Source organism: Ranitomeya imitator, chromosome 5, assembly GCF_032444005.1.
Source record: "Ranitomeya imitator isolate aRanImi1 chromosome 5, aRanImi1.pri, whole genome shotgun sequence".
Lineage (NCBI taxonomy): Eukaryota > Metazoa > Chordata > Amphibia > Anura > Dendrobatidae > Ranitomeya > Ranitomeya imitator.
Genome location: NC_091286.1, coordinates 77,985,368 through 78,013,064, shown reverse-complemented (window position 1 = coordinate 78,013,064; position 27,697 = coordinate 77,985,368). Strand labels below are relative to the sequence as shown.

At 43.7% G+C, this 27,697-nt stretch overlaps 1 protein-coding gene across 1 annotated transcript in view; it reads right to left on the bottom strand.

The window, feature by feature from the left end:
- The window catches only part of FERMT1 (FERM domain containing kindlin 1), a 134,068-nt gene extending 111,744 nt beyond the window's left edge, over positions 1-22,324 (bottom strand). Inside the window, exon 1 of the mRNA XM_069768820.1 lies at positions 21,990-22,324. The gene's annotated coding sequence lies outside the window, so the exon portion shown is untranslated. The remainder of the gene's footprint in view (positions 1-21,989) is intronic.
- Positions 22,325-27,697: the final 5,373 nt, after the last annotated feature.

Sequence of the window (27,697 nt, the reverse complement as noted above, 5' to 3'; positions counted from 1 at the left end):
GGAAACGCAGCAGTTTACATTCCGCAGCATGTCACTTCTTTCTGCGGATTCCGCAGCGGTTTTACAACTGATCCAATAGAAAATCGCAGTTGTAAAACCGCAGTGAAATGCGCAGAGAAAACGCGGTAAATCCGCCATAAATCCGCAGCGGTTTAGCACTGCGGATTTATCAAATCCGCAGCGGAAAAATCCGCAGAGGACCAGAATACGTGTGCACATGCCGAAACCCTAACCCTAACCCTAACCCTAGCCCTAACCCTTACCCTAACCCTAACCCTAGCCCTAACCCTAATTTCAGTTGTTTTACAATTTTTTGTTAAGTATATAATTCCACATGTGTTAATTCATAGTTTTGATGCCTTCAGTGTGAATGTACAATTTTCATAGTCATGAAAATACAGAAAAATCTTTAAATGAGAAGGTGTGTCCAAACTTTTGGTCTGTACTGTAGGTGCACACATAACTAGATAAAACCCGTGTCTGACAGTTGTATGATGTTTTAAACTCACAGTTCACATCTATGTATATTTTTGAACACCAAATTTGTGGAACCTGTCAATAATCTACTGTAATATTTTAAGGCCCAACAGATCCCTATGACTGTTTCCTGAAAGACTGACATGCACACACCTATTAATGAGTTTCGTGTATATTATGGCTTTCCATAATTCCTTTCAGCTATCATCTGACATGTTCTAATGCAGTCAATCACGGGGGACTATCACATGGACTATAAATGATGTGGGCAGGGAAAGCAACAACTATTTTAGGCTTTTACAGTCTATGGAAAGGAGGTCAGAGCGCACTGCTAATTAAACATAGGGATAGATCAAGACCTATATTTTATTTTTGTGTACTATTGCAATGCTGAAAAACATTGAAAATGAGAGTTGTAGCCTCAGGCTGTGATAATAATACAAAGATTAAGCGATGTGGAGGTGCTGGACCTGCAGAGTCTAGGTGACTGTGAAAAATCCTGAAACCAAGAATTTTGTGAAAAAGACAAGTCATAAACTCTATATTTTTTGTGTTCATTTTCTTTTTTTAAAAAGCAAAGACAAAAACCCTCCACATTCCAGAAATTTAAATACACCTGTCAACCTCCTAAAATGCTCATTCTGTAAAAAAAATGTTTGTCCATTTCCTTGTTGTAACAGTAAAATATTATACCTGTACATGCCACCCAAATACAGTGGATTTCGGGATTTGAACCTTTGTGAAAAAGGGGCTATTTGCCCCTCACCCAAAAGAGATAATTTAAAGACTGTTTTTACAATTTAAGTATCCTAAAAAGTCTGATACTGCAGAATATTGTTATGTACTACTGGTTAACATCACTTTTCCACTAGTCAGATTAAGGCAGTGGTGGACACAAACAGAAGAGTACCCCTATGCAAGGTCAATATTTCTCCACTTGCAGTCCAATAGCTCAGTAGAATGTGCAATTCCACATGCATTGGAGGTGGCAAGGGCCCCCTTACCTCTTGGACCCTTTTGTGGCTGCATAGGTTGCACCAATGGTATGTCCACCCTTGGATCGTGGTCACTTGGACATGTTTAAGGATGTGAGCTCAAGATGGGTTCAGTACCCTCCTGGGAGAACTCAATCTGTAATTTTCTGAGTAATTAGAGGCATTGCAGTATTGAGATTTGCAGCAAATTTGGTGAATTTGAATGTTAAAAGATTTGCTCATCTCTTATTAGGACCTTTGCTTTTTTTTCTTCAAAGTTTGCAACATTGGTTTGCCTGAATGCTACTTTTCCTGCATGTTATTCCTCTCCTTGGCTGAACTCACAGAGGCATGTAAGGGTTTGGTCACCCCTGGTGAAAATTAATGTTTTTGTGAACAGTTAAGCAAGTTGAAGATGCAATGAACTGTAAAAGGCCTAAACTTAAAGATGACACATTTCCTTTGTATTTTAGGCAAAAAACCTGAAACAAATGTAATGTGAACTGTAATAATAGAAAATGTTTATGGGGAAAATGTTTGTTGGTCGTCTAATGTGAGCTCTACTCCTTCATTCATCCTCATCAGCCATTTACATACAGTGGCATGTAAAAGTTTGGTCACCCCTGGTCAAAATGACTGTTACAAGTTGAAGATGAAATGATCTCTAAACTACTTGTTTTTATTTATACCCCTCCTCACCTGTAAAACGCCATGGAATAAATGGCTCTATAATAATAATAAATAATAATAATAATAATAATAATAAATACGTTTTCTTTGCATTGCCTGGCCACACAAATAGTTTACAAACTGTGATACTTGGAAAAAGGGGTGCTACTAAGTACTAACCATGCCGTTAGTGTGCACATTTTTGAATTCCTTTTTGTAAATATTAAAAGATAAAATAGTTTCACCACTGTTCCATGTTTTGGCCATTTGTGGATAATGGCTCTCACTAGGGTTGAGCGAAACGGATCGTTCATTTTCAAAAGTCACCGACTTTTGGCAAAGTCGGGTTTCATGAAACCCGACCCGATCCCTGTGTGGGGTCGGCCATGCGGTACGCGACTTTCGCGCCAAAGTCGCGTTTCGTATGACGCACTTGGTGCGATTTTTTCAGCCAATGAAGGAGCGTGGGCAGAGTGATGACATAGGTCTTAGGGGCGTGGACGCCTATCGTCATCTTGTCGCTTGTGCGCTGTAGCGATTTGAAATGTGTAACACCAGCTTCTCTGTTCAGGGACGGAGGAGAGAGAGAGAGAGAGAGAGAGAGAGAGAGAAAGAGAGAGAAAGAGAGAGAGAGAGAGAGAGAGAGAGAATAAAAAAAATAAAAAAAAATATAAAAAAAATTCCCATTGACTTTGCATTGGGTTTCGTGTTTCGGTCGATCCCCGACTTTTCGCCATAATCGGCCGATTTCACTCGACTCGACTTTAGAGATAGTCGGGTTTCGCGAAACCTGACTCGACCCTAAAAAAGTCAAGGTCGCTCAACCCTAGCTCTCACAGTGGTTCGCTGGCGTCACAAAACTTGAGAAATGGCTTTATAACCTTTTCCTGACCAATAGATCTCAATTACTTTTTCTCATTTGTTCTTCAATTTCTCTAGCTTTTCAAGGTGTTTTGGTCTACTTAATTTTGTCAGGCAAGTCCTATTTCTTGATTAAGAACAGGTGTGGCAGTAATCAGGCCCGAGTGTGGCTAGGGAATTTTAACTCAGCTTCCCAAACATGTGATAGATCAAAGTTAATTTATGATTTAAGCCACTTTTTCACACAGGACCCTGTAGGTTTGGATCTCATTTTTCCTTAATAAGAAATACCTTAATTTAGAAACTGCATTTTGTGTTTACTTGTGTTATCTTTGTCTATTATTTATTTGGTGATAAGAAACATTTAAGTGTTGACAAACATGCAAAAAGAATAGGAAATGAGGAAAGGGGAAACACTTTTTGACACAACTGTATATTTGCCTACAGCTGGCTGTTGCTCCTTTTGTTAGATAAAAGTGATTTCTACATATTTGCATCTCTAATAAAGTTTATCATAGACTGTTGTTTTTTTTTTTTTATATGACAGCATTACCTGTATGCACGTTGTACTAAATACAAGATTACTGAAGGAAAATATTGTTACGGCTCTTGACATCATGCGATCTGGAATTTACAGCTAAATTATGCACAAAAGGCATTCATCAAGTTTATCTACATTCCTGTTAATATCGCTGTCCTGAGGGCAAGCACTGTGTGCTCCATTTTCTAGGGAAGCGTGTCTGTGCTTGTGTTTGTAAGCAGCCAAACTTGGAGACTTGCAGCTATAGGTAGTTCTGAGAATAAAGAGAACAACTCCAGAAAACCACAGACTTGAGGAAAGATACGTGTGCAGACAAAAAGGCAGTAAAATAATGAATCTTAGTTTTAACCAAAAGGGTCTTTAACCAGATTTCACAATAAAAACAACATTCAATATTAAAGGGTTATTCCCCAAAATAATAGATTATCCATAGGAAAGGGGATTACTTGCTGTCTGCTGAATATCTGACTGCTGGGACCCACAGTCAGGGCCGGCTCCAGGTTTTTATGGGCCCTGGGCGTAAGAGTCCCAGTGTGCCCCTTTAACACATACCACAATTCATGATGTACGGATACGGCATAGAAATATAGGTATAGTACAATGTCAAAGATTTCACATTACATGAGTGATATTCTATTGTGCATTCTACATTAGCTCAGAAACCAGACAGTATAGTCCTCTATACAGAATAATGAGCCCAATATATTGCTCCATACAGAATGGGCCCCATATAATACTCCTTACAGAATGTGTCCCATATAATGCTCCAAAAATAATTGGCCCCATAAGATGCTTCATGTATAATGGGCCCCATATAATGCTCCATATATAATTGGCCATATAAAATGCTCCATATATAATTAGTCTTATAAGATGCTTCATATATTATTGGCCCCATATACTGCTCCATATGTAATTGGCCCCATATACTGCTCCATATTGAATTGGCTTCATAAGATGCTCCCTATATTATTGGCCCCATAAGATGCTCCATATTAAATTGGCTCCATATTAAATTGGCCCCATATAATGCTCCCTATAGAATTGGCTTCATAAGATGCTCCCTTTTTTATTGGCCCCATAAGATACTTCATATAGAATTAGCCCCATATAATGCTCCATATATGGGCCCCTTCTGATGGTCCCCATATATTGCTCCAAATATAAAAAAAAAATGAAATACTCGCATCTCGTTGCTTGACGATGCTCTGCTCTGGACTCCTCACTGTCGGCGTCTTCCTGCTCTCTGTGCTGCGACTGCTCAGGCAGAGGGCGCGCAGTGGTGATGTCATCGCGCCCTCTGACCTGAACGTCACAGTCAGAGGAAGGAAGACGCTGCAGCGCTGGAACCAGGAGAGGTAAGTATCGCAAGTGACGGGCCTGGAGCAGGCGGGGGGTCCACTCGCAGGGGCCAGCACTATAGCACGCCAGTGTCCCCGATGGTGAGTGGGCCCCCTGCCTGCTCAGGGTTCCGGCACTTGCCCGGGTGCACCAGGTGCTGACGCCAGCCCTGCCCACAGTATTTCCTAGAATGGTCCAAATTTTCCATGCAAAAATAGAAAAAAAAGGGTGGCACTCACCGTTCCTAAAATCCAGACTTTATTAGTACAACGTTAAAACATCTTCAAACAGGCAGGATGAGGACAAGTGGATAAAGGATCGATCACCTGCGCTTCTACGGGTCCTGTGAGTTGTGGGAAGTGACTAGGTAGCTATGCCTAATACAAGGTCAAGTACCTCCCCTATCCCAACCCAACTGCAATCCAAAAGGCTGCTAATTTCTATTCATACAAGTTTAGCCATATTCAGAAAACGCAGCAAACAGATTGATATCAAATAGAAATAAATAAAAACAAATCATAATTTGCAGTAACGTGAGAATCATTAAAAAAACTCAACCCCCCTCCCAAAAAACTCAAGTGAAAAAATCACAAAAACACAGACATATCCAATTTATCATTGAAACCTGAGGGCCCCAATGCTTGTGAACGCATGATCCACCTAGCTTCTCTTCTTAGAAGTGATTTATGCAAATCACCTCCTTGTGGTGGCAAGGTCACTTTTTCTAAACCTCCAAAGCATAAAACATTGGGGTTCCTTCCATGAAATTCTCTAATATGATTAAAGGGAACCTGTCACCCCGGTTTTTCAGATTGAGATAAAAATACTGTTAAATAGGGCCTGCGGTGTGCGTTACAATAGTGTATGTAGTGTACCCTGATTCCCTACCTATGCTGCGAAATAACTTACCAAAGTCGCCGTTTTCGCCTGTCAATCAGGCTGGTCAGGTCGGGTGGGCGTGGTCACAGCGCTGTTTCTTCCTCAGCTTTACGTTGGTGGCGTAGTGGTGTGCGCATGTCGCAGTGACGAATCCACTGCGCGCACGTGAAGAAGCAGCGCGCGATCTGCGCTGTTATCCCTGTCATCGGTGGGGGCGGCCATCTTCCTGGGGCCACGCGTGCGCAGATGGAGTGCTCTGCTGCACGGGGCTTCAGGAAAATGGCCGCGGGATGCCGCGCGTGCGCAGAAGAGATCGCGGCGGCCATTTTCCCAAAGCCGAGTTTGCCAGTCCTTGTTGAATTGGTGTGTTCTGTGAATCTTAAAAAAAGGGGCCGAATTGTTTTGCCGATGTAGAAAAAAACATACGGGCAAAACAATACATACACAACATAATTCATTCTGTATTTTATGGAAAATTAACCTATTTTGAGAGTATTTCCCGTGATATGTTGAAAACAAAAAGAACAATGGCCAAATCCAAAATTCCCCCCCCCCTCCCGGGATACCCGACCTGAGCCAATCTTTATTGTCAGTCTTCATGTGGTTATGCACTAATATATCCTGTAAGCTCATGTTCGGTCCACAAATTATTAGGGGGCCTCTCATCACTATATCAGAAATTTCTGTGTCTCTTTCCAAAAGGTGCCAATTTTTTCTAATCACAGAACAAATGTAATTATCCATCGGTCCATATTTAAAGCAGAATACAAATCTCTTGTCCTTATTTTTTTTATCACACCACCACTTTGGGAATTATCTGAGGTGGTCAACCTTTCTAAAGCCATATCTAACAATTGTTGAGGATACCCTCGATTTCTGAATCTATCAAGTAATTCCGCCGATTGTTTTTTAAAACCTTCAGTATTATTGTTGATTTTTTTAAGTCTGAGAAATTGACTATATGGTAATGATCGCTTCACGTGTGATGGGTGGGCACTCTCGTAATGCAATAGGCATTTATTTGATGACGGCTTACGAAAAACCTCCGTAAAAATTGTTCCCTGATCAATGCGAATTTTCATATCTAGAAATTCCAACGATAGTCCTCCAAAATTTGAGGTGAATCTCATATTCATGGTGTTGGACAGGTTGAGAAACTCCACAAATTCTTGGAATTCCTCCCTGGTGCCATTCCCCACCATGAATACATCATCCGCATAGCTCATGTAGAGTTTGATGTGCTTCAAAAACTTTTTTTTTCAGAATAAACGTATCTCTCCTCAAAAATTGCAAAAAAAGATTTGCGGAATTACATGCTACCGGAGTCTCCATAGCAGTACCAGTTCGCTGCAGGTACCAATTGTTCCCAAATTGGAATGCAATATGCTTCAAAATAAACACGTGAAATTCACACAAGCTGATGTCTTTCCCATGCTATTTAAAATCTCCCTAATTGTTTTGATACCCAGATCATGCGGTATTCTGGTGTGAATGCATGTAAAGAAGCTGCGGAAACACCGTCACGTGTTTCTCGACGCAAGCAGTGAATAGCCAGGCCTTTCCCCGGGAAGGAACAACCACGGGAAGGGCAGCATCCTATGAAGGAAAGCCACCTATGCCAAGCATGGTATCCATCCACAGACAGCTGTTTCGGGGTTTTTGCCCCTCATCAGTGTGGAGTAGGAATCTGGTTATTAGGAGCAGTGCCTAGTAAAAAGGCTATAAAGGCACAGATGATTGGCCTCGGTGAGACCAAAATATCCAACACCACGGAGACACCATCACGTGTTTCTCAACGCAGTGATTCCAGAACACTGCCCCCATCCCTTATGGGAAATATGCAGATGCATGTAAAGAAGCTGCGGAGACACCATCACGTGTTTCTCGACGCAAGCAGTGAATAGCCAGGCCTTTCCCCGGGAAGGAACAACCACGGGAAGGGCAGCATCCTATGAAGGAAAGCCACCTATGCCAAGCATGGTATCCATCCACAGACAGCTGTTTCGGGGTTTTTGCCCCTCATCAGTGGGGCCGGGGAAAGGCCTGGCTATTCACTGCTTGCGTCGAGAAACACGTGATGGTGTCTCCGCAGCTTCTTTACATGCATCTGCATATTTCCCATAAGGGATGGGGGCAGTGTTCTGGAATCACTGCGTTGAGAAACACGTGATGGTGTCTCCGCGGTGTTGGATGTTTTGGTCTCACCGAGACCAATCATCTGTGCCTTTATAGCCTTTTTACTAGGCACTGCTCCTAATAGCCAGAATCCTACTCCACACTGATGAGGGGCAAAAACCCCGAAACAGCTGTCTGTGGATGGATACCATGCTTGGCATAGGTGGCTTTCCTTCATAGGATGCTGCCCTTCCCGTGGTTGTTCCTTCCCAGGGAAAGGCCTGGCTATTCACTGCTTGCGTCGAGAAACACGTGATGGTGTCTCCGCAGCTTCTTTACATGCATCTGCATATTTCCCATAAGGGATGGGGGCAGTGTTCTGGAATCACTGCGTTGAGAAACACGTGATGGTGTCTCCGCGGTGTTGGATGTTTTGGTCTCACCGAGACCAATCATCTGTGCCTTTATAGCCTTTTTACTAGGCACTGCTCCTAATAGCCAGATTCCTACTCCACACTGATGAGGGGCAAAAACCCCGAAAAAGCTGTCTGTGGATGGATACCATGCTTGGCATAGGTGGCTTTCCTTCATAGGATGCTGCCCTTCCCGTGGTTGTTCCTTCCCGGGGAAAGGCCTGGCTATTCACTGCTTGCGTCGAGAAACACGTGATGGTGTCTCCGCAGCTTCTTTACATGCATCTGCATATTTCCCATAAGGGATGGGCGCAGTGTTCTGGAATCACTGCTGTTGTGAGTTCTGTTTTTGGACTCCCTCTGGTGGTTACTGATGGTACTGGGTGACTTGTCTTTCCTGGGTTTCTGGGTTCCACCTGTTCCATCAGCTTATGGGAGTTTCCTTTTTAACCTGGCTTTGCTGGCATTTCCTCGCCGGTTATCAATGTATCCAGTGTGTCTTGTTACCTCTGCTCCCTGCTCCTAGAACCTTCTGGACAAGCTAAGTTTGGATTTTCCTGTTTTGTGTTTTGCTTAATTTGGTTTTTAGTCCAGCCTGCAGATATGTGATTCTCTGCTGCTGGTTGCTCTAGTGGGCTGAAATTGCTTTTCATGTACCATGAGTTGGCACATGAGTTCAAGTAATTTCAGGATGGTTTTTTGAAGGGTTTTTCGCTGACCGCGAAGTTCACTTTTGTATCCTCTGCTATCTAGCTTTAGCGGGCCTCATTTTGCTGAAACTGTTTTCATACTACGTATGTGCTTTCCTCTCATTTCACCGTCATTATATGTGGGGGGCTGCTATTTGCTGTGGGGTATTTCTCTGGAGGCAAGAGAGGTCTGTGTTTCTTCTGATAGGGGAAGTTAGATCTTCGGCTGGAGCGAGACGTCTAGGATCATCGTAGGCACGTTCCCCGGCTACTTTTATTTGTGTGTTAGGTTCAGGGTCGCGGTCAGCTCAGGTTCCATCGCCCTAGAGCTTGTTTGTATCCGTGCTTGTCATTTTTGTGATCCCCTGCCATTGGGATCATGACAGTATAACCGGCCCACAAAGTGTTAATTGTATTGGCTGAAGTAGGAGGATAAGTAGTCTGAGGAAGTTTTTTTTTTTTTTTTCCCCTTTCCCTCAGAGTTTGCTGCCTAGCCTTATTGCAGCCTGGCTACTTCCTCCTCCTCTTAATCTTTGAATGGCTCTGATCTCAGCTGTTTATCATGGACGTCCAGAGTTTGGCTTCCAGCCTGAATAATCTTGCCGCTAAGGTTCAAAATATACAGGATTTTGTTGTACATGCTCCTATGTCTGAACCTAGAATTCCTGTCCCAGAGTTTTTTTCTGGAGATAGATCTCGTTTTCTGAATTTTAGGAACAATTGCAAGTTGTTTCTTTCTTTGAAATCTCGCTCCTCTGGAGACCCTGCTCAGCAAGTCAAGATAATTATATCTTTCCTGCGGGGTGACCCTCAGGATTGGGCATTTGCATTGGCACCAGGGGACCCTGCATTGCTTAATGCGGATGCGTTTTTTCTGGCATTGGGTTTGCTCTATGAGGAACCTAACCAAGAGATTCAGGCTGAAAAAGCTTTGTTGGCCCTCTCTCAGGGGCAAGATGAAGCAGAAATTTATTGTCAAAAATTTCGGAAGTCGTCGGTGCTTACTCAGTGGAATGAGTGCGCTCTGGCTGCAAAGTTTAGAGATGGCCTTTCTGAGGCCATTAAAGATGTTATGGTGGGGTTCCCTGCGCCTACTGGTCTGAATGAGTCTATGACTATGGCTGTTCAGATTGATCGGCGTTTACGGGAGCGCAAACCTGTGCATCATTTGGCGGTGTCGTCTGAACCGTCACCTGAGATAATGCAATGTGATAGAATTCAGTCCAGAAGTGAACGGCAAAAGTATAGGCGGAAAAAAGGGTTGTGCTTTTATTGTGGTGATTCAGCTCATGTTATATCAGCATGCTCTAAACGCACAAAAAAGGTTGATAAGTCTGTTGCCATTAGTACTTTACAGTCTAAGTTCATTCTGTCTGTGACTCTGATTTGTTCATTATCATCCATTTCCGTCGATGCCTATGTGGATTCAGGCGCTGCCCTGAGTCTTATGGATTGGTCATTTGCCAATCGCTGTGGGTTTAGTCTGGAGCCTCTGGAAGTCCCTATTCCTTTGAAGGGAATTGACTCTACACCTTTGGCTATGAATAAACCTCAGTACTGGACACAAGTGACCATGCGTATGACTCCCGTTCATCAGGAGGTGATTCGCTTCCTGGTACTGTATAATTTGCATGATGTTCTAGTACTTGGTCTGCCATGGTTGCAAACTCATAATCCAATCCTTGACTGGAAATCAGTGTCTGTGTTAAGCTGGGGTTGTCGGGGGGTTCATGATGATGCACCTCCGATTTCTATCGCTTCATCTACTCCTTCTGAGATTCCTGTGTTTTTGTCTGATTATCGGGATGTTTTTGAGGAGCCTAAGCTCAGTTCGCTTCCTCCTCACAGGGATTGCGATTGTGCTATAAATTTAATTCCAGGCAGTAAATTTCCTAAAGGTCGTTTGTTCAATCTGTCAGTGCCAGAGCATACTGCTATGCGGGATTATGTTAAGGAGTCCTTGGAAAAGGGACATATCCGTCCATCTTTGTCCCCTTTGGGAGCAGGTTTTTTTTTCGTGGCCAAAAAAGATGGTTCCTTGAGGCCTTGTATAGATTATCGTCTTTTGAATAAGATTACCGTAAAATATCAGTATCCTTTGCCATTGTTGACTGATTTGTTTGCTCGCATTAAGGGGGCTAAATGGTTCACTAAGATTGATCTTCGGGGTGCGTATAATCTTATACGAATAAAGCAAGGTGATGAGTGGAAAACCGCATTTAATACGCCTGAGGGCCATTTTGAGTATTTGGTAATGCCTTTTGGACTTTCTAATGCTCCTTCAGTCTTCCAGTCCTTTATGCACGATATTTTCCGTGAATATCTGGATAAATTTATGATTGTGTATTTGGATGATATTTTGGTTTTTTCTGATGACTGGGAGTCTCATGTTCAGCAGGTCAGGAAGGTGTTTCAGGTCCTGCGGGCCAATTCCTTGTTTGTAAAAGGCTCAAAGTGTCTCTTTGGAGTCCAGAAGATTTCTTTCTTGGGGTATATTTTTTCCCCTTCTACTATTGAGATGGATCCCGTCAAGGTTCAGGCTATTTGTGACTGGACGCAGCCTACATCTCTTAAGAGTCTACAGAAGTTCTTGGGCTTTGCTAATTTCTATCGTCGTTTTATAACTAATTTTTCTAGTGTTGTTAAGCCTTTGACGGATTTGACTAAGAAGGGTGCTGATGTTGCTAATTGGTCTCCTGCGGCTGTGGAGGCCTTTCAGGAACTTAAGCGCCGGTTTTCTTCTGCTCCTGTGTTGCGTCAGCCAGATGTTTCGCTCCCTTTTCAGGTTGAGGTTGATGCTTCCGAGATTGGAGCGGGGGCGGTTTTGTCACAGAGAAGCTCCGATGGCTCAGTGATGAAGCCATGCGCGTTTTTTTCTAGAAAGTTTTCGCCGGCTGAGCGGAATTATGATGTTGGTAATCGGGAACTTTTGGCCATGAAGTGGGCATTTGAGGAGTGGCGTCATTGGCTAGAGGGTGCTAGACATCGTGTGGTGGTCTTGACTGATCAGAAAAATTTGATTTACCTTGAGTCTGCCAGGCGTCTGAATCCTAGACAGGCTCGTTGGTCACTGTTTTTCTCTCGTTTCAATTTTGTGGTTTCATACCTGCCAGGTTCAAAGAATGTGAAGGCGGATGCTCTTTCTAGGAGTTTTGTGCCTGACTCCCTTGGAAATTCTGAGCCCTCTGGTATCCTTAGGGATGGGGTGATTTTGTCTGCTGTCTCCCCAGACTTGCGACGTGCTTTGCAGGAGTTTCAGGCGGGTAAACCTGATCGTTGTCCGCCTGAGAGACTGTTTGTTCCGGATAATTGGACCAGTAGAGTCATCTCCGAGGTCCATTCTTCTGCGTTGGCAGGTCATCCTGGAATATTTGGTACTAGAGACTTGGTGGCCAGGTCTTTTTGGTGGCCTTCCTTGTCGAGGGATGTGCGTTCTTTTGTGCAGTCTTGTGAGGTTTGTGCTCGGGCTAAGCCTTGCTGTTCTCGGGCCAGTGGATTGTTGTCACCTTTGCCTATCCCGAAGAGGCCTTGGACGCACATTTCCATGGACTTTATTTCGGATCTCCCTGTCTCTCAAAAAATGTCCGTCATCTGGGTTGTGTGTGATCGCTTTTCTAAAATGGTTCATCTGGTACCCTTGCCTAAGTTGCCTTCCTCCTCTGAGTTGGTCCCTCTGTTTTTTCAGAATGTGGTTCGTTTGCATGGGATTCCTGAGAACATCGTTTCTGACAGGGGATCCCAGTTTGTGTCTAGATTTTGGCGGACGTTCTGTGCTAAGATGGGCATTGATTTGTCCTTTTCGTCTGCATTCCATCCTCAGACGAATGGCCAGACTGAACGAACTAATCAGACCTTGGAAACTTATTTAAGGTGTTTTGTTTCTGCTGATCAGGATGACTGGGTTACCTTTTTGCCGCTGGCCGAGTTTGCCCTTAATAATCGGGCTAGTTCTGCTACCTTGGTTTCTCCTTTCTTTTGTAATTCGGGGTTTCATCCTCGTTTTTCCTCTGGTCAGGTGGAACCTTCTGATTGTCCTGGAGTGGACATGGTGGTGGATAGGTTGCATCGGATTTGGAGTCATGTGGTGGACAATTTGAAGTTGTCCCAGGAGAAGGCTCAGCAGTTTGCTAATCGCCGTCGCCGCGTGGGTCCTCGACTTCGTGTTGGGGACTTGGTGTGGTTGTCTTCTCGTTTTGTTCCTATGAAGGTCTCTTCTCCTAAGTTCAAGCCTCGGTTCATCGGTCCCTATAGGATCTTGGAAATTCTTAACCCTGTGTCGTTTCGTTTGGATCTCCCGGCATCGTTTGCTATTCATAATGTGTTCCATCGGTCGTTGTTGCGGAGGTATGAGGTACCTGTTGTTCCTTCGCTTGAGCCTCCTGCTCCGGTGCTGGTGGAGGGAGAATTGGAGTATGTTGTGGAGAAGATCTTGGATTCTCGTGTTTCCAGACGGAGACTCCAGTATTTGGTCAAGTGGAAGGGTTATGGTCAGGAGGATAATTCTTGGGTGGTTGCCTCGGATGTTCATGCTGATGATTTGGTTCGCGCTTTTCATAGGGCTCATCCTGGTCGCCCTGGTGGTTCTCGTGAGGGTTCGGTGACCCCTCCTCAAGGGGGGGGTACTGTTGTGAGTTCTGTTTTTGGGCTCCCTCTGGTGGTTACTGATGGTACTGGGTGACTTGTCTTTCCTGGGTTTCTGGGTTCCACCTGTTCCATCAGCTTATGGGAGTTTCCTTTTTAACCTGGCTTTGCTGGCATTTCCTCGCCGGTTATCAATGTATCCAGTGTGTCTTGTTACCTCTGCTCCCTGCTCCTAGAACCTTCTGGACAAGCTAAGTTTGGATTTTCCTGTTTTGTGTTTTGCTTAATTTGGTTTTTAGTCCAGCCTGCAGATATGTGATTCTCTGCTGCTGGTTGCTCTAGTGGGCTGAAATTGCTTTTCATGTACCATGAGTTGGCACATGAGTTCAAGTAATTTCAGGATGGTTTTTTGAAGGGTTTTTCGCTGACCGCGAAGTTCACTTTTGTATCCTCTGCTATCTAGCTTTAGCGGGCCTCATTTTGCTGAAACTGTTTTCATACTACGTATGTGCTTTCCTCTCATTTCACCGTCATTATATGTGGGGGGCTGCTATTTTCTGTGGGGTATTTCTCTGGAGGCAAGAGAGGTCTGTGTTTCTTCTGATAGGGGAAGTTAGATCTTCGGCTGGAGCGAGACGTCTAGGATCATCGTAGGCACGTTCCCCGGCTACTTTTATTTGTGTGTTAGGTTCAGGGTCGCGGTCAGCTCAGGTTCCATCGCCCTAGAGCTTGTTTGTATCCGTGCTTGTCATTTTTGTGATCCCCTGCCATTGGGATCATGACACACTGCGTTGAGAAACACGTGATGGTGTCTCCGCGGTGTTGGATGTTTTGGTCTCACCGAGGCCAATCATCTGTGCCTTTAAAGCCTTTTTACTAGGCACTGCTCCTAATAGCCAGATTCCTACTCCACACTGATGAGGGGCAAAAACCCCGAAACAGCTGTCTGTGGATGGATACCATGCTTGGCATAGGTGGCTTTCCTTCATAGGATGCTGCCCTTCCCGTGGTTGTTCCTTCCCGGGGAAAGGCCTGGCTATTCACTGCTTGCGTCGAGAAACACGTGATGGTGTCTCCGCAGCTTCTTTACATGCATCTGCATATTTCCCATAAGGGATGGGGGCAGTGTTCTGGAATCACTGCGTTGAGAAACACGTGATGGTGTCTCCGCGGTGTTGGATGTTTTGGTCTCACCGAGGCCAATCATCTGTGCCTTTATAGCCTTTTTACTAGGCACTGCTCCTAATAGCCAGATTCCTACTCCACACTGATGAGGGGCAAAAACCCCAAATCAGCTGTCTGTGGATGGATACCATGCTTGGCATAGGTGGCTTTCCTTCATAGGATGCTGCCCTTCCCGTGGTTGTTCCTTCCCGGGGAAAGGCCTGGCTATTCACTGCTTGCATCGAGAAACACGTGATGGTGTCTCCGCAGCTTCTTTACATGCATCTGCATATTTCCCATAAGGGATGGGGGCAGTGTTCTGGAATCACTGCGTTGAGAAACACGTGATGGTGTCTCCGCGGTGTTGGATGTTTTGGTCTCACCGAGGCCAATCATCTGTGCCTTTATATTCTGGTGTGAAGACTCTCCACGTCTATGGACACTAATTGAAATCCATCTTGCCAAATGAAATCCCTAAGGGATTCCAAAAAATGTTTTGTATCTTTAACATAAGATAGGATGTCCTGTAGTAAGGGACGCAGTAGCCAATCCATGTACTGGGATAGAGGTTCAGTCAAGGACCCCATCCCAGACATGATCGGACATCCTGGGGGTGACAAAAGAGACTTATGTATTTTAGTGATACGGTACCAATGCGGTTTACCGGGTAACTCCGGTAGCAATTTTTCCACCCTCCATTTGGAAATAATACCCATCTCCACAAATCTTCTCAAAAAAGTGCGTAATTCATTTTTATACTTGAAGATGGGATCTTGTCGTAATAATTGATTTGTGTCAGCATCGGACAATTGTCTCAACGCTTCTGATAGATACTGATCTTTGGGTAACAAAACGCTGTTGCCACCTTTATCCATGGCTCTTATGATAGTATCAAACCACCCTTTGATCTCCGCCAATGCTTGTTTTTCCTGTGGGGTTAGATTAGTAGGAAGTTTCTGGTATATCAATGCCTCCATATCCTTTACCACCTGTGCCTCAAATAGATCTATAGTATTGCCTGGAGAAATAACAACAACACCTCAGTCAGGTGATAGGGAAATGATCTGTGATTACAACAATTTTTATCCTTTCACAGGAGGAGTTCCCTCTACCTATATGCCCCCTATTTCTCCAGGCAACGCTATAGATCTATTTGATAGAGCTGCGGATAAAGGTGGCAACCCCCTGATGGACAAGTTCCTTCTCCATTTAAGTCCTTACAGTGGGCAGGCACAGCTTTTGCGCCCTTTCTCTGGTTCTGCCCACAACAATACAGTTCAACAAAGTCCATGGTGCACAGGACCCAGTTTGCTGGGTCGGTCCATCCAGTTCGTGATGCCAGAAATGCGACACCCTCTAGGGCCATGGGGTACTTGGAACCGGGTCAGACGGTTCTTAAAGGGGTGGTAATGGCAATGGTGACCCGGTCCCTGGCCCTGGGCGCGCAAATTAAAGGGATAGGATTTGGAGGATGGGAATAAAGTTTATATTGGAAAGGGGATTGTTCGTGACACCACCAGTGGTGTTCAGCTATAGATGGCCGACTCTGCTTAAGGAGACCACTGAGGCCGAGGGTGATACAGCTGGGATTGTTCTGCTCCCCACAGGTAGAGCAGGGCCCCAGGGCAGTTAAAAGTGCATAGTAAAGTTATTGATGGATGGTAGTGGTGCAGGGCAAGTGACGCAGGAAAGAATTGAGAGGACACAGCAGGGTGCAGTCTTCACATTTTACTCACAGTTCGAGTACGGTATCCAGCCGGGTGCTGTGTCCTCCGGGTTAGTGGTCCAGTCAACTCTCCAGTATATTGGGGCACTTGCCCAGAACCCCCTTCATATGTGCCTTTCCAGGCCGACTCACTGCGCTGGCTTTCGCCTCTCATGCCCTGCGCTCACACCCAGTGTCCAGAGCTGGTAGTAGCGGGTCCTGTTGGGTGACATCTTCACTGTCCCCTTGACCCTCTGTGTCTACCTTTTCAGAGAAATAGATGTGCATGTGGCTGTCGCACTTGCAGACATGACAGCCTGCGGGATCCTAGCTGGGATTTGTAGTTCCTCCATTAGATCAGGGGCCGGTTCCCTTACTGCGAGCTGGTCCCTCCACCTGGCAATGGTCAGCATGGATGCGGTCCCCACGGGTGGTTTCCATACTTCCTGTGCCCCTAGGACCCCTTCGTTCCTTCTGGGAGCTGCATTCCCTTCTCCTGTTCCCTCTCTTGTGCTGGGATGAGCTCCTAGCAGCTCCAGTCCCCAGCTCCAACCATCTCTCACGTCTGCTCTTCTCTCTTCCTCCCCACAGACTCACTGTCTTTTCTATCTCTCTCCTTCCGTTCTCCACTCTCTCAACCCACACCTTCTACCTAATCCTTCCCTGGCCTGGAAAGGTCTAGTGATGGGTGCAAGTGTTAGGGTTCTCTACAGTGCCCCCTTCTTACCAGAGAGTTGGGGCACCACACCTCTGGCTGAGATGCAGTTCCTCTGTGGCGATTGGACCCTCAGGGGCACCACAGATCATGCGTTCACAAGCATTGGGGCCCACAGGTTTCAATTATAAATTGGATATGTCTGTGTTTTTGTGATTTTTTCGCTTGAGTTTTTTTTTTTGAATGATTCTCACGTTACAGCAAATTATGTTTTTATTTATTTCTATTGCTTTCAATCTGATTGCTGCGTTTTCTGAATATAGCTAATCTTGTATGACTAGATATTAGCAGCCTTTTGGATTGCAGGTGGGTTGGGATAGGGGGAGGAACTTGACCTTGTATTAGGCATATCTATCTCGTCACTTCCCACAACTCACAGGACCCGTAGAAGCGCAGGTGCGCGAAACGGCCGTCGTCCGATCTTTTATCCACTTGTCCTCATCCTGCCTGTTTGAAGATGTTTTAAAATTGTACTAATAAGGCCTGGATTGTAAGAACGGTGAGTGACACCCCTTTTTTTCTATTTTTGCATGGAAAATTTGGACTGTTTATTTTGGGTTGGCCCCCTTGAGTTCACGTGATTATGCTCGGAGTGAGGTGACTGAACATTGTGGATATAGGGCTCTGATGTGATAGCAGTGTGGATTTCTTTCCTTTAATATGTTTCCTAGAAGGGGTCTCTGAAGCCCCATCCTGAGTGGAGCGCAAGCTTGATCTCTGCACCATTCATTGTCTATAGGACTCTCAGAGAAAGCTGATAGCTGTACTTGGCAATCCCACTGACAATGAATGCAGCAGAGGCCGAGCATGCACACCTCCATGTCACTCCAAAGCCACAACCTTGGAATCGCTCGGTGAACCAGCAGTTGGACCCCTGAAACCAGTAAGTTATCTGCTATCACAAAGATAGTGGAGAACGTGTTTTTGTTTGGAAAAAACTTTTAAATAACTTTCTTATTAGATGTAGGAGGTACGTGATCGCCAACACTATATAAAATACGTTTTAAGGGGACTTGTCATAATTTCTTCTCTATTTTGACTTTCATTGAAAGCAGGAATAATTTTTCCAATGTGATTTCATTCTCCTGGGAATTAGCAATAAACCCGGAGCTGTATTCTCCCTTCTGGGGAAGGAGTGATCTTCTCCACGAACACATGTGGCTGCTTGGGAATGAGCACAAGTATTAAATCCTCAAACACAGACAGGAAGTTTGGGTATTTATTGCACTTGTTCATAGGAAACACTTCCTTGTATTTTTATGCCCAGGGATAACAGACATGAAAGAAGTAATTATTAGCCTTTTCTGAAAGAAGAGGGCTCTCTAGGAACCCATTTTTGGGGGGTTTACATAATACTAGTAGTGATACCTTATAAGGACTTTATAAGGTTGACTTTTCTGGAAATATAAAGTTTTACCATAGCATAAACTACATGCTTCTAATGCCTGTCATGCCATGGCCTTATGGGGTATACATGTCTAGTAGTGGGGTCTCATAAAAGTGCTATATCATTTAAACCCAATTTTTTTTCATTAAACCCCAAAAAGTATACAAGGGTATATGAGAAAATGAAACTTATTGGCTTGGAGTAGAAAGGACATGCACAACACTTCACAAGATGTGCTGCATAAAGTATTGGATTGAATATATTGATATCGGGACATTTAGTTCTGGGTTTATGGATGTCCAAATCTTATCCCTGTGTTCTGTTTGACTTACCCTGGGTTCCTCCTAGAGTGCGAACATGTGTCTATGAACAGGATCATAGACCGTGTAAGGGCACATTTTGTAGTGCACCAGTAAACAATATTTTTATGTCCACTTCTAAGAAAGTTTTTACAAGGCAATGAATTACCTGGTTTGGACTAGTATGCTCACATTCCTGATGACACCGCTCGATCAGCTGTTTAACACTTGTTTTAATAAATGTAGAATAGACCTCCGGCCCACTGAACTCAATAGACGTCCATGCCGTTCACTATTTGCTTACAACACAGCTGCAGTTTCCAGTACAAATGCCCCAATAGGGTATATAAAACTGTCTGACAGTACACAATGTGTCATACTCATGTCATCAATGCTACTCCATAAATACCAGCTTCCAGAGTAACTTTTCTTTAGTTGAGTAATAAAGTAAGCGGCACATACAAGGTCCTGACTTGGAAATAAGATATTGTTGGGTAATACCAGATTTAATGTTTATAATCATGCTACATTTCCTAACCGTGTAGTTATGATAGAGGAGCAACTATACCCTGTTCTATAGATATATCTCAGCCAATAAAGAAAAGCACTTAAATGGGAGCCTCATGCCTCAATAATTTCACTGACTACCTGAAAAGTGGAAGCATAAAATTACAAATATACCTGTACTAGATGGTGGCCCGATTCTAACGCATCGGGTATTCTAGAATATGTATGTAGTTTATTTATCAAGTTTTCAGAATAATGCAATTTATACACAGGATTCGGCCAGCCAGCCGCGTCCAATTAGCGAAGCGTGGTTCAAATTCCGTGCCAATTCGCGGGCGGACTGTGCCTGTCGCTGATTGTTCACGGCCGGGCGTGACCAATCAGTGAAGCCAGGGCCGGCTCCAGGTTTTTGAGGGCCCCGGGCGAAAGAGTCTCAGTGGGCCCCCCTCTTTAACACATACCATGATTCATGATGCACAGATACAGCAGAGAAATATAGCACAGCCAAGTAGCATACAGCCCACATAGTATATAACACAGCCCAAGTAGTATATAGCACAGCCACGTAGTATATAGCCCAGCCACGTAGTATATTGCGAAGCCACGTAGTATATAGCACAGCCCATGTAGTAAATAGCGCAGACACGTAGTATATTGCCCAGCCATGTAGTATATTGTCCAGCCACGTCATATATTGCACAGCCACGTAGTATATTGCCTAGCCACGTAGTATATTGCCCTGCCACGTAGTATATAGCACAGACACATAGTATATTAACCAGCCACGTAGTATATTGCCCAGCCACGTAGTATATTGCCCAGCCACGTAGTTTATAGCACAGACACGTAGTATGTAGCACAGACATGTAGTATATTGCCCAGCCACGTAATATATTGCACAGCCACGTAGTATATTGCCCAGCCACATAATATATTGCACAGCCATGTAGTATATTGCACAGCTTCGTAATATATTGCACAGCCACGTAGAATATAACACAGCCACGTAGTATATAGCACAGAGATGTAGTATATAACACTGCCCATGCAGTATATAACACAGGCCACGTAGTATAGAGCACAGCGATGTAGTATATTGCCCAGCCACGTAATATATACCACAGCCATGTAGTATATAGCACAGCCCACATAGTATATAGCACAGAGATGTAGTATATAACACAGCCCACGCAGTATCTAACACAGCCAACGTAGTATATAGCAATGTGGGCACCATATCCCTGTAAAAAAAAAGAATAAAAATAAAAAATAGTTATATACTCACCCTCCGTCAGCCCCCCGGATCCAGCCCAGGTGTTTACCGATACTCCTCGCGACACTCCGGTCCCAAGAGTGCATTGCGGTCTCGTGAGATGATGACGTGAATGGGAGCTGATCTGTAGTATTTGGGAGCAGCCACAGCACAGTGTTCGGAGCTGTGGTTTTTTAGATACATACATTCTATACATTTGGCAGTCGAGGAATCTGCTAAAAGCTAATTATGAGAGTTTTGGCTGTCAGTCCCCTATGTAAGATTAATGAGTTATCCTTAGAGCAGGTGCAGATGACCATATATTCATTATGCAAATAACACTTTCATCAAACTCTGATCAGAGTGTGATCATAGTGTGATCTGATTTTCTCGGATGAGGAGAAGATGGGAAAAAAAAGTATTGATCTTCTCTAAGCTGTCAGACTGCACAGACAGGTCTCCTGTCAGTGCAGTCTGATGTTTTCCACGGACTCATTGACTGGCATAGATGAGTTAGATCTGATAGGACCAAACTCGGACAGGCTGCAATTTTTTCCTTGGACGGTATCTGTCCAAGAAAAAAAATCGGACATATTGCACAACGCAATAGACTAACATTGGTCCGAGTTTGATCCGATGTTTTGTCTGATTGCACTCGGACAGACAACACGATCGTCTGCACTTGTCCATCAATTTTCTAGTCCTGCACAACCCCTTTAGCTTCTAAATGGGAATGCTTTAATAAAAAGGAAATATAGTAAGGGGCCGCAGCACCGAGACATTACTGTGCATCAGTGCCAGCGGGGGTCTAACAATTATACAATGATGGTATATGATATTATACAACTTGACGGGATTGGAAAATCCATGTAAATGAGCTGCCCTATGTATTGTATGAATAGGTAATAATTTGGTCATTTCTGTAATAATGATATGGTGTAGTCTCTGCTCCATAGAAACTGCTAATCAATGCAATCAAAAGATACCCCTTTCTCGCATCTTCTGCCAGCCTTCAGAACTTACTGATCTAACATTTATCACTTTTTCCATTATTAGCTGGAATAACCCTTTAGATTAGGAATTGCACTCAGTCTAAATATTACCTAAAATACTTCATCCTATGCTAATTTAAGAGGAAATTTTAAATAGTAAAACCAAATACAGAAATGAATTCTAAACAAGGCGTACCGTAAATATAGAATGAAATCTAAGAAGCTCTAACAAATACATATAAATGACCACTGAGACTGAGTCAAGCAGCAGCGACCATAGATCACAATGTTAAGGCACCATTGAAAATAAATGCCGCAAGTGATATTTGTATATAAGGTGACCTTCTCACCTTAATACTAATTCTTTATACCTTGAAGACATTGATTCCGGTATTGTATGATCATGGGTATGTATAGAGTGGTCTCACCTTGGTTTCCCGTCTTCTGTACGGTGCTCTTCTATGTCCACCTGAATTCCAATGAGAACAGGAACAAAACACTTCAGGTAAGCAGCAATTCTTAATCTCCTCCCAACTGTGACGAGGACAAGAAGAGCGAAGGGGGCAGGTTATGAGCCGAAGAAGTGCCCTCCACTTGTTATTCAATGTCCCGCCCAACTTTTCTGGCACAAGCAAGCATTTCTGTATCTGCAGGTAACAGCATGTCAAAGATGAGACTCGCAGCTTTACCGATACCGCAGACTATGAATTCTTTAAACGCCTTGATAGATTTATCTGCTTTGGTTTAAGCACTAATCGCGAATAGTTGTGAACATTTCACAAATTCTTTCCTAGCATTAAACCAATGCCAAGATTTTAGGAGGCACAAACAATGTGGTGTGTGACTTACTGAGAGAGCAAAGCTGTATCCTGAAGGCAAAGGATTTACAGATTGGACTTTAGCACCTGCGGGCTGCGTTCCTTTGTGTATTTAACTCTTTCCCCTGGTACGTCATCACAATGCAGCTCTCACTGCCTGCTGGGATTACTTTCCTTTTGTTAAGGGGAAGCTATCATTAGAAAATGAACTTGTGTTAAATATATATTTTAAAAATGTTTTCATTGTAATTTTTTCACATCACAATTTGTATAAAAAAATAAATAATAGAAATCTTTCAGTTTGGACACTGGCCGCTGGGAGTTTTTTTTAGATTCTAATTTCTCTTTGTTTTAGGAAACAACACATGCACATAGCCACAATGGTCAGACACTGAATCTATCTTTTGCATTGAAGAATCTAGTGATTGTGCGCAATGTCACTATGAAGGGAGGGGAGCCGGGTTAGTTGTTACGTTGCCTAATGTGATTTTTGGATCTTGTGTTATCGGCTGTGTATAGAGGTGTTACCTGTCATTTTAAGCTTTGCTTAAAACTCTTTCTGAAAGGGACAGGGTGCAGTGGCAGTGTGCAGTGGTGAGTGTGCCAAAAGTCCTTAGACCATTTAAAAATGGAATAACTCTTTTATGTATTAAAAATGTATATTTATTCTTTTATTAACAATAAATATAGTTCTTGGAAATGATATGAAATTAGTTTTGTTGATTATGTCCATGAGGTCAAATGAGCATGGAGGCCATTTGAACACATCCAAAAATTTGCCCTACAAGCGTATTGTGCCTCATCCTTAAAGAAAGAAGGCCTAAGAACCAAGAACTCTTTCTCCAATTACACCACACCAAGCCGTTAGTTTTACTGGTTGCAACTCCTACTGATTGGATTATTTTTAGTTCTTCCTCTGTCATGAATTCCTCCATAATTATTTTCCAAAGATTACATATAAATAATCGAAAAAAATGAAATTTGAACAAGTTTAAGGCAAAAAGTTGTTATACTTAAAATGGTTTTGTGACTTTTGGGCTGCCTTTTATGAGTTTACAAAAGCCGAACTAACTCCATATTACTGGGGTTAGTTGTTTTTGCTATTGTTTTTTCATCCTCACCTTCCATTTTCCGCACCTTTTTTTATATTTCTCTGTTGATGAAGTGTGAGGGATTTTTTTTTGCAAGGTTAGCAATAGTTTAAATCTGTACCATTTTGACATGCATATTTTTTTTAAAGATTTTTTTTATATAGGCAATGAGAAAATGCATGATACAAAATTGTTACAGTATATTGCTCTTTATTTAATATTTTCCAATAATCTCTTAAATAATTTTTAAATTATTTTCATTTCCCTAGGAGATTTGAACCCACAATCACTTCCTTGCTGGTACATTAAGCATTGCAGTGACAGAGCCAATTTGGTACTTAATGACCAAGCCAATTTTTACAGTTTTTACAATTCTGACCACTGTCACTTTATGAAGTTATAGCTCTGGAATGCTTCAACGTATCCCACTGATCCATTTTACCTTTTTTTTTTAGGACCACCTCACATTTGAAGTGAGTTTGGGGGTCAATATAACAGAAAATACCTAAAAGTGACACCATTCTAAAGACTGCACCTCTCAAGGTGCGCAAAACCACATTCAAGAAGTTTATTAACCTTTCAGATGTTTTATGAGAACTATAGCAATGTGGAAGAAAAAAAGAAACATTTTACTTTTTTCACAAAAAATTTACTCTGGAACCCATTTTTTTTATTTTCACAACGGTATCAAGAGAAAATGGACCACAAAATTTGTTGTGTAACTTCTCCTAAATACTCCGATAACCCGTATGTAGGAAAAAGTCACTATTTGGGTGCATGGCAAGGCTCAGAAGAGAGAGAGCACCGTTTGACTTTTTGAATGCAAAATTGGCTGGAATCAATGGTGGGCACCGTGTCGCATTTGGAGACACCCTGATGTACCTAAACAGTGGAACCCCCCAATTCCAATGCCAAACCTAACCCCAACACACCTCTAACCTTAATCCCAACCCTAACCCTAATCCCAACCATAACCACAACTATAACCCTAACCCCAGCCCCAACCCTATCCTTAGCCCCAACCTTAGCCCAAACCCTAACCTTAGCCCCAACCCTAACCCTAGCCCAACCCTAACCCTAGCTCTAGCCCCAACCTTAACCCTAGTCCCAACCCTAACCCTAAACCTAGTCCCATCCCTCACCCTAAACCTAGCCCCAACCCCAACCCTAGCCCAACCCTAACCCTAATGGAAAAATGGAAATAAATACTTTTTTATTTTATTATTTTTACCTAATGAAAGGGGTGATAAAGGGGGGTTGGATTTACTATCTTTTTTTTACTTTGATCACTGTGATAGAGTCTATCACAGTGATCAAAATGAACCAATAGGAAAAAATTCCTATTGTTTCCGGGTGCCAGCTGGCAGATCTCGGTGGGCAAACTATGCATGCGTCCACCATTTTCTTCAAGGAAGAAGACGCTGATGGACAGGGGACAGGACCGGAGAAGGTTGGCGGGTCCAGGGACACCAGAGGTAACGGGGGCACAGGGGACCCCATTTCTCTCACCTCTGATGTGTTAATTCATATCAGAGGACAGAGAAATTGAAAGGGAAATCTGACTTTTTTTTGCAGTCACCTTTTATACCGTGAATAATGGTGATCGCAACACTGGGGTCAGTAAAAACCGACCCAAATCAGGGTTTCCTGGGTCTCAGCTACCCCAGGTATCCGAAACCCCAGAGAATTTCCGACAATGGGGGGAGCTATAACCTTATTTCTCAGCACCGTTAAACAGCGGCACTGAGGCATAAGTACCCTTAATTGCCGCCGTTAAAAGGCATATTGGAGGTCATCAAGGGGTTAATAGGACGATGAAGACAATGCATGGAAAACACATAACACATGCAACTAGTATTTTAAGAAATGGCCAGGCTAAAAACTGCTTTCACTCAGGCTGTTAGGCAGCTTCCTGCAGCAGAAAGCATCTAGCTCTAGATGTTAAAATATCATGGACTGTTATCTGACTTCAGTTTTTTATTGTATTTGGTGGGCATTTGTTGGAATAATTTTTATTGTATGCGGCTCTGCAAGTGGAGGTAACTACAATATTGGATCCTCTCAGTGTAGATTTTCTATATAAGAGAATGTTCCTGAGTGACCGGTCAAAGATGAATAGGAGCAGGGACAAAATGGAAGAAATTACACTTCACCCTAGAGATCCTCTTCCAGTTTACTGGAGAGGATAACACACTAGAGAAGACCACTAGTGAGCGCTGTCAGGGCCCTGTGTCTGAGGGATGGGGAAGACCCCTGAGCAAAAATCACGGAGCCTCCACCTCACCCCCTGATACATGGGGACATCAATGACCAGAAGATCCTAGAACTCACCTAAAGGATGATTGAGCTTCTGAATGAAGAGGTTCCTATAAGATGTCAGGATGTAACCGGCTATTTCTCCATGGAGGAGTGGGAGTAATTAGGACACAAAGATCTGTACAAAGACATCATGATGGAGCCCAAGCGAAAAGCACATTGGGGCTGCTCAATGCCCTTATCCACATGGACTACTATAGATAAGATGGCCCTTTTGGGTATACACTCTCTTCACCTTGCATTTTCATGATACTACTTTTGTGTGCAAGTGTTACTGAACTTATTCCTGTTACACTTTCTTTGCACATAGACATTTTCACCCTACGTTATCTGCCTAAATAGTTTTAGGGACACAGTATTATTGTACTGGCTACTTCACATCTGATTCATAACTAATATAATTGTCAATCTTTCATTTATACTTTCATTTTTGCTGTCACAGACATACAATATATATATAATTTTTAGTGTTAGTACTTTACACAATTTGGGCATATATGTATTGGCCTTTACTACTTGTACCCGTTATAATTCAGTGGATTTGTGGCATTTAACACCTTGTATCATCACTATTGACTCTTCTATATTACCGTATTTTCCGGCGTATTAGACGACTGGGCGTATAAGACGACCCCCCAACTTTTCCAGTTAAAATATAAAATCTTCTTGAAAGTCGGGGGTGGTCTTATACGCTTTATGTCGTCTTTTAGGGCCGGTGACTAATGTGCCTTTTTGGGGGGGGAGTGGTCCCGATGATGGAGGGGGCGTCTCACAGGAAAGTGTGAGTGGAGTATGCCCCATTACCTCACATTGTAGCTGCAGCCAGCGTCAGCGTGGGGTGCTGGGGAGCGGCGGCGGCTGCTCCTCTTTGTGCCGCATGGGTGCTGGGGGGCGGCGGCTCCTCTTCGTGCAGCGTCGGGGCTCTGTGCTGTGGGGCGGCAGCGGCGGCGTATCTTCACGCAGAATCAGTCGGGGCTCCTCCGGCATCTCCTGAAAGCCCGGAGGCGCCGGCAGCTCCATTGCTGCGATGCGGTGGCCTCTGGGAAAATGGCCGCCGGGGCGGCGCATGCTCAGATTCAGATCACGTCTCCCGAGATCTCGGGACTAGGGTTGAGCGACTTTTACTTTTATAGGATCGGGTCGGGTTTCACGAAACCCGACTTTTTCAAAAGTCGGGTCGAGTGAAATCGGCCGATCCCATAAAAAAGTTGGGGTCGGCTGAAACTCGAAACCCAATGCAGTGCATTGGATTTCCAATGGTTCCCAGGGTCTGAAGGAGAGGAAACTCTCCTTCAGGCCCTGGGATCCATATTTAAGTGTAAAATGAAGAATTAAAATAAAAAATATTGCTATACTCACCCTCTGACGCGCCCTGGTACTAACCGGCAGCCTTGCTTCCTTAGAATGAGCGCGTGAAGGGCCTTAGATGACGTCGCGGCTTGTGATTGGTCGCGCGACCGCCCATGTGACCGCTCGCGCGACCAATCACAAGCCACGACGTCACCGAAGGTCCTTCAAGCGCTGATTCTTAGGAAGGAAGGCTGCCGGAAAGAAGCAGGGCGCGTCCGAGGGTGAGTATATTCCTATTAGGTATATACCTATAACATATATATATGCATATAACATATAGTGTTACCAGAGCTACACTCCCATTTGCCTGTGAACACACAACAAAAATTCCTTTACAATTGCAATTCCTCTTGCCGTGCACTTCTCCAGATATGCAAGTAAATCAAGAGTATTAGCCCATCAATGGTGCCCCCGTGTAAAGTGATGCATACATTGCTCTCTGTATCGCTAGTTCTGGATAATTTCATCATAAAACTGTTATCAGCTGGAGGTCAGGTGTAATCCTTGGAATTTCCAATTTATACAAAAAATATGCAGAACTCAACTCCCCTGTTCTTCAAT